The sequence below is a fragment of the Thermobia domestica genome, chromosome 9 (genome assembly GCF_964235325.1).
Source record: "Thermobia domestica chromosome 9, izTheDome1.hap1.1, whole genome shotgun sequence".
Taxonomy (NCBI): domain Eukaryota; kingdom Metazoa; phylum Arthropoda; class Insecta; order Zygentoma; family Lepismatidae; genus Thermobia; species Thermobia domestica.
In genome coordinates this window covers 108,660,073-108,675,537 of record NC_137462.1, presented here as the reverse complement: position 1 = coordinate 108,675,537, position 15,465 = coordinate 108,660,073, and the positions used below count along the sequence as shown (strand labels likewise).

At 34.5% G+C, this 15,465-nt stretch overlaps 1 protein-coding gene across 2 annotated transcripts in view; it reads right to left on the bottom strand.

Moving 5' to 3' along the window:
• LOC145694917 (activating transcription factor 3-like) overlaps nucleotides 1-15,465 on the bottom strand; it is a 167,461-nt gene that overhangs the window by 52,433 nt on the left and 99,563 nt on the right. The gene's annotated exons all lie outside the window — the stretch shown is intronic.

Genomic DNA, 15,465 nt, shown 5'->3' with positions numbered 1-15,465 from the left:
AAAACAATCGTTTACATACAGATATATATATATATATATATATATATATATATATATATATATATATATATATATATATATATATATATATATATATATATATCTATATATCTATATATATATATATATATATATATATATATATATATATAATGAACAAGTGAGTACCGTTTCACAGACTTTCAAACTATGCGAATTCTGTACTCAAATTTGAAGTACTCCATGTTTAAGTACTGGTTGCAATAGAGTAATACGATCAAAAGATATAACCTGTCTGTCGGATGCTAAATCCAAATCAAAAAGGCATTACTCAACATCCCTTACTATTTTTCTTCTATGACAATAAGGGTTGAATCCAAAAATAGTTTATTTCAATCACTTTCGGATTGAGTAGAGGACTAGGGGAGTAGATACAACCTATTCTTGGGGCACTGAATCGATTGCAAAAAGCAGTTTCACGATATATTTTACTGTTTTTGCTCTATGGAAATCAGTATTGAAAGCGGAAGTAATAGTAAATTTGAACCACTTCCGGTTTTGGTAGAGTGTTCTTGGTTATCATGGTATGTTGCCTTGAGGCACTGAATCATTTTTGAAAAATAGCTTTTCGATATATGTTGCCGCTTTAGTGTTATGGAGATAAATGTTAAAACGGAAACGGCTAATTTTAACTACTTCCGGTTCGAATTGAGAGTTAACGGAGGAGATGAAAGTTATCCTTGTAGGAAAGAAGGTAAATGCCGAGGAAGAAAGATAAATTTAGGGGGAAAGAATGATAACTTTTGGGAGTATGCACCCAAGCCCTTGAAGTGGATGGGGACTTCCGATATTGGGTGTATCTATTTGACCCTGAAACCAAATAAATGAGTGAAACATGGAAACATACCTCGTCCCCCACCTCAAAAAAAGCATGCAGCCTTCATTCAGCAAGGTCATGCTGTCTGTGTTTTCGGACCATAAAGGGTGTCCAATTTCACTTATTACTTACAAAAGGGGGCTACAAGTGCCACAACATATTAAACACAGGAATCTGCTGCGAAATTTACGAGATGCTATCAAATCTGAGAGATCGGCTTTGCTCCAGCAGCGTTATTTCATATTTTCTCAGGAAGAGGTAACCAAGATTATCTGATATAAATAGTATATTATTCTCAAACACAGAGGATGACTAATTACCTGCTGAAGCCAAAATGACATCCTTGTTTTGCTCTTGAGGCGTGTTTTGGACAATACACCAGCACACTGAGAAGCAAAAGCACCCACTTTTCTGACTACGAACCTTTGTCCCATCCGCCCGATTTAGCTCCGCCCGATTACTTCCTCTTTCCAAATATGAAGAAATGTTTGATGGCTTGACTTTTTGCGGATGATTTTGAGGTCATTAATCCAATGGAAATCTGGTTTGGCTCCAATTCCACGTACTTCTATGCAGATATCCTAATACACTACTGTGAGAAATGTGGGGTAATTTGAGATGAATATGTAGAGAAGGGTGTGTCTTTGGACAAATTACCGATTCTTCGCTCGTCTCTACTATGATGAAGTTAAGGACTTTATGACCTCCCCTCGTAATTGTAATAACCAAAAATTATAGGAACATATGAAGATATTTAAACACTATTCAACATGTAAAAGCTATACATTTCAATTTCTATTAAAGAATTCAGTTTTCAATTGCACAGGAAGATAACAACTAAAATTGCTATTTGTATACAGCCCTATGCTTTTTTTGTTAATAAAAGGAAGAAGGAACTCTTGTAAATATGATCACCTGCTATGCAAAAAAGGTGGGCGCTACCATCAACTAAGCTTTTGAACAATGGCAGGACTGGACTGAATTCAGTGGCGGGTCAGTAGATCAGTTTGTACCTGTCTGATCATCTGGGAGGTTCTGTAACAACTGCTGTGACAGAAAGGTGGAGTCAACTTCCGCTCCATTACCCAACAACAACCGACTGTTTGTCTTCTTTCTCTTCCCCCTTTCAACTTCAATTCACTTTACAATGTTGCCAGGTAGTGGATCAAACATAAAACATATCATACTTTAATTGATGAATATATGAGAAAGGTCTCGTTGTTTTAACACATTCCTTCCCTTTGGTACTAAAGTTTACACTCAATGGTGTCCAACTAGAATGAACTTAGGAAATGTGTTTCATAATATAATAATTTTATACCTTTTCTCATCAGGCGGCTGAGCCTCAAAAGAAAGGACACGGCCATTATATTTAATACAATGAAACCTACGTTCCTATTCTTCTTCTGAGATTAATTAATTATTATGTTATTCATGTTTTAAAACATAGTTATTTATGTCACACCCACTTCTCTAAGGCATTTCGTTCATAATAAATTATCGGAGATTTAACATAAGAAGCTTAAACTAAATTCTTGTAATATTTTATTTCTTTTTTCTTTCTTTCCTTGTCTGCATCTCATTCTACAAAATCATACATGAATTTAAGCACCTGTCTTGCCTTTTTAAGGTACCTCTGACTAGCAAATTCAACATTATAATTTCTAATTTCTTTTTGTCTTTCAGCAGGTTGATATGCACAACAGTAGTGCAGAGTGTGGGAAGAATTTTTTTGAAAATATTGTTTTGCTATAATTTTCGTAGAACAATTGGAAAGGAAATAAAATATCACAAATATTATACAATTGTGTAAGTATAGTAGAGTAATTGCATAGTTAGTTACAATAATATAATTGTAATCCTTTTCTACCATTGTACTGACGTTCTAGTTTTAAACTAATTCTAAACACATGCCTTCTCTTACGTATAATCGCTACAAATAAGATTACAGGAATTATAAAAAAAATCAAATATGCACAAAAGTTTTGGTATAAAACATTAAAATGCATAAATAAGTTTGTAATTGAAAATATTACGTTACGTATGCTCTTGTCTGATTTTTAAATCATTATTTTATGAATTATTAATTTATAATTCATCAAATTCCATCTCACCTAGATATATTACAGTACAATTTCATATACAGGGTGTCCCGTTCAAATCTCCCTAATTTCAATTAATTGTAAAAAAAAAATGATATGGCAATGAAATTTCAGAGAATTTAAGAAAAACTCATAAATATGATTTTCCACACACTAATACATCTCTATATATGACGCACTGATAGCACGAACCATATCCAGCCTGTATTCAAAGTATGTTCTCTCCAACATATCCTTTATTACTGTTGGAATCGTATAACGGATTAGGGCTTGTAACTCTGGTACAACTTTCTTGTACACTCGTCTGAAATTTCGTTGCATTGAAATCAGAATTTTGTTTCAGTATTGTACAAGACAACACTGCCCCTGCGCATTGTTGAAAAGTTGACATTTTTATTTATGCAGCCGTGACGCTATGTAGTCAACTTCATTCATAGTAATTAATTGAAATTAGGGAATTAAATGGAACATCTGTATATTACTTGATCTAAATGACCAGTAACTTAAAGGAACTATTTTGTTATACGTCGTGCCCCTGCTTTACAAATGTAGTAGTGAGACATGAGACGAAAACGACGAACAACCCATGGTTAGGAAAAGTCGAACAACAATATATATAGGGCCGCGGTGGCTCAGTGGTAGAGCGTTCACCTCTGGTGCTTGGGGTCCTGGGTTCGATCCCAATCCCCGCCAAGTGAACTTTGTGGTGCACAAACACCGTGTGCGTGGGTTTTCTCGGGGTTCTCCCGTTTCCTTCCACTTTCTTTATTCCACAATTTCATTCATTACTCATCATCACTTCTCCTAGCTTGGTTTCCTTACAATACATACCGAAGATGATAACTATTTTCTCTTCTAATGTTCGGCCTGTTATACTTCCTACGTGCGAGAAAAGTTTCATCTACTTCCACGGTTGTTCGGGGTCCTCCTATTTGGATGTTTTTAAGAAGTGGTTTTTAAAAAGATCACTTTATTGATTTGGACTCTTGGAAGATGCTGGTGGCGGGGAAGTGTTCTAGAACTTTACCTCTTTTATTTTCGTGTTATAGAACCATTTCACTTTTTGTTTCAATGTGGTACTATTTTTCTTCCCACTCCAGGACTGTTGCGACACTGAAGAAACTAGTTTTTCACCATTTTCTTGCAAATGATGCCCAGGAAGTTTTACATTCGCCCATATCATTTGGTTTAGCTCATTAAAGTCTATCAATTGCTATGTCTCAGAACTGGACATTTTTTTCCCCATCGAAATCTAATATTATTTTGAAATATTATTTATTTAAATTATCCTCAAAGAAAATTGTTGCCTTCTTTCCCCTCTATAGTTTCATATTCCACCTCTAATTTCTACTAAAGACAATATACCTCCTTACATAATATTTCTTCTCTAATCTGAATTTTTCTACTGAAAACTTCAGAGAGAAAATTAAGGAGGCACCATCTCTAGTTCATAGTGAAAACAATTTCTAGTTCGTCACAGCTTCATTCTTCGTTGTCTAACTATACAAATACCCTGAAAATACTTTAACAGAAGACAAGTTAACTTTTTCTCTACAGAATGACTGCTTTTTCACTCAAAAACGAGATTTAGGCGGAACTCAAGAAAAGCTTAAGCAATAAAACAATGTACTATTACTACTACTACTAATAATAATAAAAATAATAAAACATAACCAGACAGAGAAGGTTTCAAACTAGACATGTATTATCTGTGATATATGGTGAAAGGAACACATATACTACGAATCATAAATTGCGACGAATATGAAAGGTAAAAAATGAAGAAAATATAAACATCAAACACTGTCTAACATAGCCGTTTATTTCCTCCATCCGTAATTATATACTTACACTGTCCCCGTGCAATAAATATAGCCTTTATGATGTACCCAGACAAGCCCTCCAATCTTCACTGGCCTTAAAGCTACTTTCCTTCAAGGAGCTGTAACACAGCACTAGCTTCAATTATGAGTATTTTGTGCTACAAGTTTTCATTTAATCCAGCAAGGTGGTAATAATAATAATAATAATAATAATAATAATAATAATAATAATAATAATAATAATAATAATAATAATAATAATAATAATAATAATAATAATAATAATAAACCAAATTTTTTATACCTTGTGAACTGTCAGGGACTGTTGCTTGTTTTCGGAAACTACAATATAGGATAACAATAATTATTTTTAAAATCCTGAAATATGTGACCCTTAATTCTTACTGTGACATACTTTTGTACTGTTTGTTTCAGCTTAATATCACTTTTTAGCATCAAGTCTACATGAGACCTAGAATCAGAGTTTAACATGAGATTTCTCGCAACAAAGTGAGTATGTTTAGCCATAAGGATGATCTGATTCATTTTTGTACGTTTCTTTTTAATTCTCCCTCTTTTTCTTAAGTATTTATGTTGCTTTCTTTCCTAAAATGTCACTGATTATCAGAACTGCACGATATGGTAGATCTTAATTTGAAGATCAAGGAAGTCGAATTGAAAATGAAAATGGAAAAGTGTGAAGTGATTTTTTAGCAACTTCCGACACAAGAAAGTCAAGGATTGAAGTTGAGAATACTTAGTTCAAAGAAGTGAATACGTAGGCCTACATCTATTGGGACTATAATATGTCCATGAAAAGCAATATTAAATTGTCTAACGTACAGCAATATTAAATTGTCTTACATTTGGCTGTTGTGCATTTGGAAGGAGTGGCTTCATACTGGAAGGTAAAAGCCGATGTGATTATAGTGCAAATTTTTCCATACATTCACGGTTTGCAGACTATACAGCAATACATGGAGAGATGTGTGTTAGAAATCAAGGTAACAGAAAGATGACAGAGGCGAAGAATATTATAATGAATGCTGGTAACGGACTGGGTATATTGGAAGAAGTAATGATCAATGGACAGAAGTAATTCTTGACAGAATACCAATATATATATATATAAAAAGTCCTCACACAAGGTACTATTATTAGTAGTATGTATCCTACCTCTCGGCAGGTTGGGATCAATGAGGAATTTTTTCTTCTTTCTTTCTTAGGTCTAGAAATGTTTCTTCTACGTTTCTCTATCTTCAGCTTCGTCTTTTAACTCCCAGGGCGGTGTGACGAAACCAAGAAGCAGTGCGGAGTGATATGGAAGATAATTATGCAAGATTCATGGCTATGGAGAGGAGCTGGAGAGACATTCATCCGGCAGTAGATTAACAATGATTGACTACGATGATGATACAGAAAAAGTATAATACATCACGTATATGAAATTTAATGGGATCAGAAAGAATCGGCTTAAGATACGTATGTTACATTTCTATGTGATCTGACATGAAGTTACTTCATTAACAACAACTGAAGTGCCAATTAACCTTTTAATAACTCCATTCAACAAAACTCTAAAAGGTATTATAAAATAACCTTGTCATGATATCTTGATCTTCAATTACAAATGAAAGACCATCTAAATACATGTGTTTCAGTTTCAGTAGCTCTACGTAATACTATACATACATTCTACGCTCATCTTTATCTATTTAATAATGTCAATCAGACGTCAAATTTTAAATTTATACGTTACATTAACATAATGGTGTGTTAGATACACAAAAAAATAATGCACGTCATGTCATGTATACAAACAACAGAGCTTAATTCTTTGATTAAGTCACCAGGTCATCGGATTTTAAAATGACGTTAAAACAAACTCACAATCTCGTAACCGAAGATAAGGAGGAAGTTTTCAATAAATTTATTTTAAAAGACAGATAAGATTAGACTAATTAAATAAGAAAAAGGTACATGAATTATTAATTGCGTTTTTTCTAATGTCGATGATAAGTCAGATGTATATATATATATATATATATATATATATATATATATATATATATATATATATATATATATGTGTGTGTGTGTGTGTGTGTGTGTGTGTGTGTGTCTTAGAACACATTAATTTTCATGTGATATAAAGCATGATGTGATATGAATGAGGGGGAAAGCACGGTGGTTCAGCGGTAGAGCGCTTATCTCTGGTGCGTGGGTTCCCCGGTTCGAGCCTCGACCAAATAAGTTTGTGGTGGACAATGAGTACTCCCGTTTCCTCCGACATTCTCATTCCACCAATCTTTCCCTCATCATTCATTTGCCTTAATTATCGTCTTCCTTAGTCTAAAGCACATAATTGTGGAACGTTAAACTGAAATATTTAATGAATGAAATACAATTCAGTAAAATCTGCGCGCAGCCAATGGCGAAACTTTTCCCATGGAAAATGGGTGAGCAAATTTCCCGAAGCGAAAGGGTAAGACTTAACAAGTTTGTTTTCTAGTTTAAATGACAGCATATGGTAAATAATACCGGTACTCATGTACAGTAGACCTGATCATAAAATGGCAGTGGAATTTCCAAAATTCCGTTTCTGATGGGATAGTACTTGCAATGTGAACTCAGTGTTTTGAGGCAAAGGAGCAGCTAGATGAATTAATAAAGTTACGCAATGTGCGTAAGTATTGCTAATTTTACATGAGATATTATGTGCACGCGTGTATCAAGGTGTGTGTGTGTGTTCGCGACTGCGCTGGTGTGACGGATCTTTGCCCCGTCCATCTTGGAAAAAAATCTTGTCCCTGGACATTTCCATACTTATTAACTACGGTAAATACTAAAGTGTGTAAGTAAGCAAACTAATATATATTCATACGTATTTCAACAAACTCAACTCATATCGAAGGTCCATAGATGGGTAACTGTCCCCCTTGCCCCACTCTGAAAACGGCTGTGAAACAGTGTATCAAGAAAGGTAGAAATGATGATTCCGGCTAGTGGAAAAGTATTGAGCAACATTGTGAGGGGTCTTTCTTACCATTATCTTCCGTCAAGACTTTCTGGCAACACAAGACGTCAGAGTGTTTTGATCTATTAATTGATATAGATATAAATTGATAAGTGTGACTGCATTAATAAGTGTAGTGAAGTCATAATTACTCAGTTCTTATATAGGGTATTCCTAACCTTAATTCTCAAGACACATTAATACATTTCAGTTTCCATGTATACAGGATGTCCGAAAGTTCAGTCCGATAGAAACGTTGTTTTAGAATAAACATAGTTGAATCAGTAAAATACAACTATATTATAAACGTTGTTTCAGGTATGAAAAGCATCGCAGCAACAAATTTTCAAATCGATGTTTCTGTTGACCCTCGTAGGTGCCAAAATAAGCACGGAAAGCTCATTATACACAACGTTAATATTGTTGGTGTGATGACGTAGCAAAAAAAAAAAAAAAAGTTAAATTTTGCATTTATTGCAACATACTGTCTGAAACAAAGGCTATAATATAGCTATATTATACTTATTGTACATTTGCAATAACTTACTATTCCCTATGAGTCTGTACTTTTGAGACACATATTAACCAGAGGGAAAAGGAGCCGGCCAATAGATTCTGCTTATTTAGTATTGATTCCATTATTGTATTACCATCGCTTCTAAAACGATAGATAAAACCAGAATAATGCAAATTTGATGATAACGAGTACCGGAGAAAAGGTTTGTGACGAATCAGATTGTCAGTGCATGGTTCGCAAAGGGAACGTTTACATCAGACACAGGTACGTAGTTCGAGGTCTACGCTTCGTGAACAAAAGTAAGTGTGCTACGTCTTTGAGTGATAAGAAGCGATAATATGGTTTCCATTACGAAGGAAACTGGTGATTAATGAACAAATTATACAAGGCATCATATTATACACTTGTAAATTATGTTATGCGTATGTATGTGAAGTCTTGTGTAACAACTATTTTATTCGTACATTCAGCTGTCGATGGATATCAAAGAGAGAGACGAGATAGAGACATTTTTTTTTTCAAATATGAATTCAGGGTTAAAAGAAGAGAAGCAATCTCTCTCTCTGTGTGTGTCTGGCTGCCCGTCTTTAAAAAGAAAACTCTACTCAGAGCAGAAGTACAAATTTACCACTCTGGGATGCTCCCATTTTCAATCACCATAGAGCAAAAATAGTAATATATAGTGAAAAGCGGTATTCTGAAATGGAACATGAACTGACATTTCTGGTTTAACGTCTCAAGATTATGCAACGAGGTTGCAGGAGACCGTGGTAATGGTAATGAATGAAAATCGTGGGCTGAAGTAACTGAGAGAAAACGGGAGAATCCTAATAAAACCAATGCATACGATAGTTGTCCAGCACAAAGCCTGTTGGTGCGAACCGGCATCGAACTAGGAACTCCACACACCAATGAGAACTCTACCACTGAGTCATCTTACTTTAAATTGATTCAGTTATTTTTTTTAACCTCCATCTCTATTTCTACGTTATAGACCTACCATTTCCAGTCTCAATACTGATCCCACACAGGAATAAATTGGATTTTTTTTTTTTTTTTTTATGGACATTTACTCTCTGCTCGTACTCTCATATTGAAACCAAGATTGAAAGAACGCTACTACAACTTCCGGTTTCAATATTTATTTCAATAGGCCAAAAATTGCTAAAGAGATAACAAAAAGAAAACTGTTTCTAATACATAATTAACCTTCCAAGAACATGTTCCATCTATTGAAACTAGAAGTTTATACATTCACCATTTGCGGTTTCCATATTGAGTCTTTCAGTCTAATGTACCACGATTATGCCCTTGGAGACGGATGATTAAGGTAAGTGAATGATGATGGGAAAAATAACAGAATGAGAATGTAGGATGAAACAGGAGTACCCCGAGAAAACCCACGGACACGATGTTGTCAACCACGAGCTTACTTGGCCGGGGATCGAACTAGGAATCCCACTCAACCGAGGTAAGCGCTCTACCACTGAGCCACTGTGCCCCCTGGTTTCAATATTGAAATACCCCATAGTTTGGAAGTCTACTATAGTAAACATCAGATCTTGTTTCAATTTTAAAAAAATAAACTATCGAATTTGAGATTAAACTTAACAATTAATGATATAAATTCACTGATTAAATAAGAATTTATCGAATCGAATTCAAAACGGCAATTAGGATATGGTCTATAATAGGACCACTAAAGAGAAGATCTATTTACAATTAATCCATTATGGAATTATTAAGTGTTATCATTTAAAATATACATATAAACATATAAAAATAAGTTTTTTGTGCCAACTTCGAAAAATGTGATATGCAATTAGTATCACAAAAAGTATGTTAGTTAGTTATGTTAGTAAGATTTATACCAAAACTCGACATGAAGAGTTCAAGATTTCAGACATCTGTAGAAACTTTTTTTTTTCCTCTTTCTTTTTAAAAAATCTTCATTATCTACGACTCAAATGAGGGCGAGGCTTTGGGAGGAAACTTTGAAGATATATATGTATACGAAGGAAGAAAAAGGAACACGGTGCCAGACAATAAAGATTATTCTTAAATCCCTCACATAATTCGTGTCTTCGTAAAAGTACCGGCATCTCTTACAATGAATAATTCGTGATGACAAACAAAATGGTGTATAAAACAAGAACAATTGTTTCCTATTTTCCTGTCGACGGAAGAAGCTTGTTTCCACTAAATCAGTCGAAGAATCTGATTAGGATAAAAGAAAGAAATTTAGGTCGTACTACTATTTTATTCAGCAACGAAAAAAGAAAAAAACTTGTGCCTCACACGTTCGCGTGCAGCAAAAGAATTACGAGCTTCGAAAGAAGAAAAGAAGAATCAGACATAACTAACATGCTTGTTCTTTATTAATAAAACATCTATAGCTTAATAAAAAAAAGAAAAAGAAAAAAATGGAAAAGAAAGAAAAGGAATTGCAGCGAGAAATTTTGCCACACTTTGTTGATGAAATTTCACAAGTAATCTACAAAATGCTTCACTAGCAATTTCCTTTGCATTATTGACACTTGTGACATTCAAACACACAAAGACACAGTTATTATCAAACCTATTTATATAATTATTTCTAGTTCATGCATTGCCTAATAAGCTATTTTGTAACCTTGTAGCATAGAGCGTGAAAAAATAAACATAAAATTTACTTTTTTTTTTTTTTTTGTTCCAAACGTTGACCAAACTACATGTTGCCTCACAAAGCTTCGTTAGAATCTGAGATACAACATATATATCACCATCGCACCCGCAGACTCCTTTATTGGGGCTAAGCACTATCAAACTAAAATGAATACAATTCCCTCACAAAATAGTAGTATGCACCTCATGACTGACGACGTCAGTTTTAATTTCTTGGTGGGGGAGAGAGAAATTTTAAAACAATAGGATTTCAAACTACAATTTGAATAGTAAAGAATTTGCTTTCTAAAGTCCGGTTATTTCTGCAGATATGGTTTTATATGTAGAAGTTAAAATAAAACAAATTGATACGATAGAAAAGTAAAGGGGAAAGAAGTAATGTGAATAATATTTTACTACCATGTTAAACTAACACTGTACCCAAACTGACCAATAATAGATTTTAATTCTGCGAAGCTAAGCTCATATTAGCTAGCTTCTTCTAATGGAATATCTGAAACCTTTAAATAGTGTATCCCAAGCCTAGAACGAGATGTAAACGTAATTTTATACAAAAACATTTTTTTTTGTTCATAACAGCATTTTCTTGCCACCAATTTAAATTTAAGTATACACACCCTTCCCCTAGAGAAAAACAACACACTCATATCTAACAAGATACCTAATTTTACAGATATTGACAGGTCGTTAGGCAACCACAACGACATCAGTGTAAAGTTGAGTTCCATAACTTACCCTGGCAAGCAAACGATTCTGTACCAGTTTGAAACCAAATGAAGATATATCTAGCATTGGATTGAACATGGAGACTTATAAGTGTGTCTCTTATAACTACTTTTTAAAAATCATTATGGGAAAATGTGCTGTAGGAAAACAAAAGATTTTAATTGAATTAAAGAAAAACACAACCTCCCTAGTACAACGAAATTTTCCGTTATTTTTTCCTTAAAAAAAGACGGCTTTGTGTTTAAAAATCCAAAAACTAGGCATTTTTCATCTTTATTAAACTAAACGAAATTTCACAAATGTTTGTGAAACTATTTTAGACTAGAAAACAACTAACAATAACTAAGAAATGATGGAAGGGATTTTGGAAGCAAGTTGCATTTAAAAGTACCATCACAGCATCCCCTGGTGGAATTGAGGGAAAGACGAGGAGAAACCTAAGATACTCAAACCTATGATTCCCAATAGTGGAGTGAGGATGCTAACCGTTTACCTATACCCCGTCCAAAAATGATCTTGGCTAGATACCTGTGGATACGAAAGAATTTAATTACCGCTAGGGCCCCTATGTGGCCGAGTGACTAAAGCGCGTGGTTTTGAATTCGATTTCCAACGAGGTACAAACCCGGGTAGTGATTCGGATCATCGGATTCCACTTTTAACATTAGATCCCATCTCTTATACCCTCCATGCTAAAAAGGAACGTAAACACCAACCAACAAATTAGAATGATCATTACGAATCCTCGTATTGAACAAACTTCAGAAAGAAACATGGTGGAATTTTGAAGAATTGTTGACGATGATGGTGGACATGTGGCGCAAGTTTCGCATTTTGTTAATGTGCTAGTTTTCAGTTCTCCTATTGGTTACGTATGTTAAATCTACCGTAGTTTCTAGAATTTGTTTTCCTACTGTACTTTTTGTAAACGAACTTGTAAACATATTGAGGAGAACCAACCATACGTCTCTTATGCTTCAGATCCCACGTTAAGCTGTAGGTTCACGTCTCATATAGAATCGCTGCTGAAAAGGGCGCTAAACTCTAATCTGCCAATTTAACAGTACGCAAAACTAAACGATAACATTTACGAAAATAATACTAAAATGGTACTTACAAATGAAAAGTAATTCTAAGAACATTACAGATCTCCAAGTCTATACTACACTCTTCCACAGTGAAGAACGTGTCTTTGTTTTATACTTTGTATTTTGTGATGTTACACAAACAAAATTTAAACACAAGCAAATAATATTAATTGATAAAATTCCCATCCACACTGGTTAATCACGAAGCGTTATCTTAGTTTTCTTTATCGCACTTCCTCTGTTCAAGAATATTTTACGCACTTTGCAAACTTTGCCAACGAGGAAAAGAAAAATGAAAGAAAGTTAGTTAATTAGATGATAAAGGCTGGTGCTGTCCTGTCCCGTGCCATCCCAATGTGGGCTTTTCTGCTTAGTGGATAAGTAAACAAAAGCTCTCTTGTAGCAGACTGTGTGGGAGCTGATACTTACGTCAAGGACACTCTTTCTAGCACCTTTTCCCCCCTCTAGCTCTGCCATCCAACTTTTGTTATTTTTAAGCAAATACTGAAAGAGCGGGAATTATTTTTATATATTAAAATACTACGATGTCTGTGGCCAGTTCCTTGCTACAATCAAATCTCGGAAACCACAAGCTGTAGAAACGTGTCATTTTCACTAGTCGATTCAAAATTTTGTGTAGGTTTGCCAGTTCTCATTGAAATTAAAGAAAGTAAAAACGTGTCATTATTTTTCTATTCAACGTTTTACGGGTCGTTTTGAGCCCACAAGATTAACATTGTCGCTAGAGAATTACTAAGGTTGATATCCTTGTGTTAGACAACCAGTGAAAAAAAAAGCATGGCGGGTTGATGGACATTGCAGGAGTTTTGCTATAATCCGAACGGTAAAACCTATTGCATGCTCGCGGTTTCAAACGCCTGCACGTCTCGTTTTATGAAAATAAACTAGGTACGCATTAATTGCAAATTTCGAGCGAAATGATTGACCTTTCTTGTTTATTCATATAATTTTTTAGTGCATCAGTAGTTTTTGTGAGTGAATACGATATAGAAATAATTGAATGTAGCATATTCAGCGAAAAGATTTATTGATTGGGATTTAATGGGGACGTCAGCAACGAGGCTATATGTCCCCGTCACGATCAGCGAAAAGCATAATGGCTTTTAAAAAAATGTGTTCGCAGAACAAAACTAAAAGGGATTCGCCCTATTGTAATGCTGAAAATTCTATTTTCCGTTGTTTGCAATGAGAATTCGCGCTCCAAATCCTTTTACAATGTTAAGTCTATGGGCATCCCGTTTTTCGGTGATTATTCCTCAAAGGTATGTCTGATCGGGACATGCAACCTCTTACAACACTCAACGCGCGCTCTCGAATCACCATCTCAAATTTATTAAAGAACGGTTCAGAATCTCGAAAATACAGTTTTTCGGTTATTATTCCTCAATAGTATGTCCGATCGGGACATGCGATCGCTTACGACACTCAGCGCACGTTCACAAATCGCCATGTCAAATTTGGTTAAGAATGGTTCAGGGATCTCGAAGCATTATTATTATTATTATTATTATTATTATTATTATTATTATTATTATTATTATTATTGAAAGTACTTGCATCTATAGCAATCCACTCCTTTCCTGTTGTGAGTCCTCTTGTTCTTCATTTGTGTCTAGGACATGTACAGACACAGTAGGTTCAACTATTTTTTTTTTTTTTTTTAATGAAAAGAAATTTCTAATTCAATGTACGTATTCGGGTTCTCTTACAATTGTGCACTTCAGACTGAAGGAGACAGATGAAGAATGAAAGTAAATGGTTATGAAATGGATTGATGGAAACGTAGAAGGAAATGAAAGAACCAGAGAAAATTCACGGAAAGACTATTAAAAATAGCCAAAAATTTACTAACATCTACATAACCTTCCATATACTATCACCATTTAAGTAGCTACTATCCTAGTAAGTAAAGAGCAAATATCAAATGACTTAAAGCTTCACTCCAGTAGCGTACGCAGAATTTTATAAAGGCGAAAGAGGAGAGAGTTTGAAGTTTCCTAGAATATTTCTTTTCAGGATATTTGTATACATATCATGATATGATAATTGCTAATTTTTCACAATATCTTGTTCAAGGAGGGAAGTTAAAACCAGGAAACTCCCCTTTGTGTATGCCATTGGGTCTCTCGGTATTGTATATAAGATAGATAAGAAAAAATATTTTATTAGAACGGTGGTCCTCAACCGATGTGTCGCGACACACTGGTGTGTCACACAGTCTCCTAAGAAAATTGCGAAATTTTAGAATTTTACAAATAACTAGGAATGCAATGGATATACCCGATTGCAATGAAATGAGCTGAGCGAGCTTAAACTACGTAATCAGGAAGCGTTTTTCGGTGATTATTCCTCGATGGTACATCGGATTTTTGATTTCGACCTATGTTGTCACTCAGCACGACATACTCTATCAGCGTGCTAAGTTTGGTTGAGATCGGCCAAACGGTCTAGGAGGAGTTCGCGGACAACCAAACGGCTAACCCAAGTATAAGAGCTTCGCTTCGCTCAGCTCAATGAAGAATTTAATAATAATTAGTTACAATCGAGACAGACTGTACCAGTCAACACCTCCAGCGGTAGCAATAATGTTCAGTGTTATATAGAGTAATTATAAAAACTAATTGGTTTTACTATTATATTATTCTTATTATT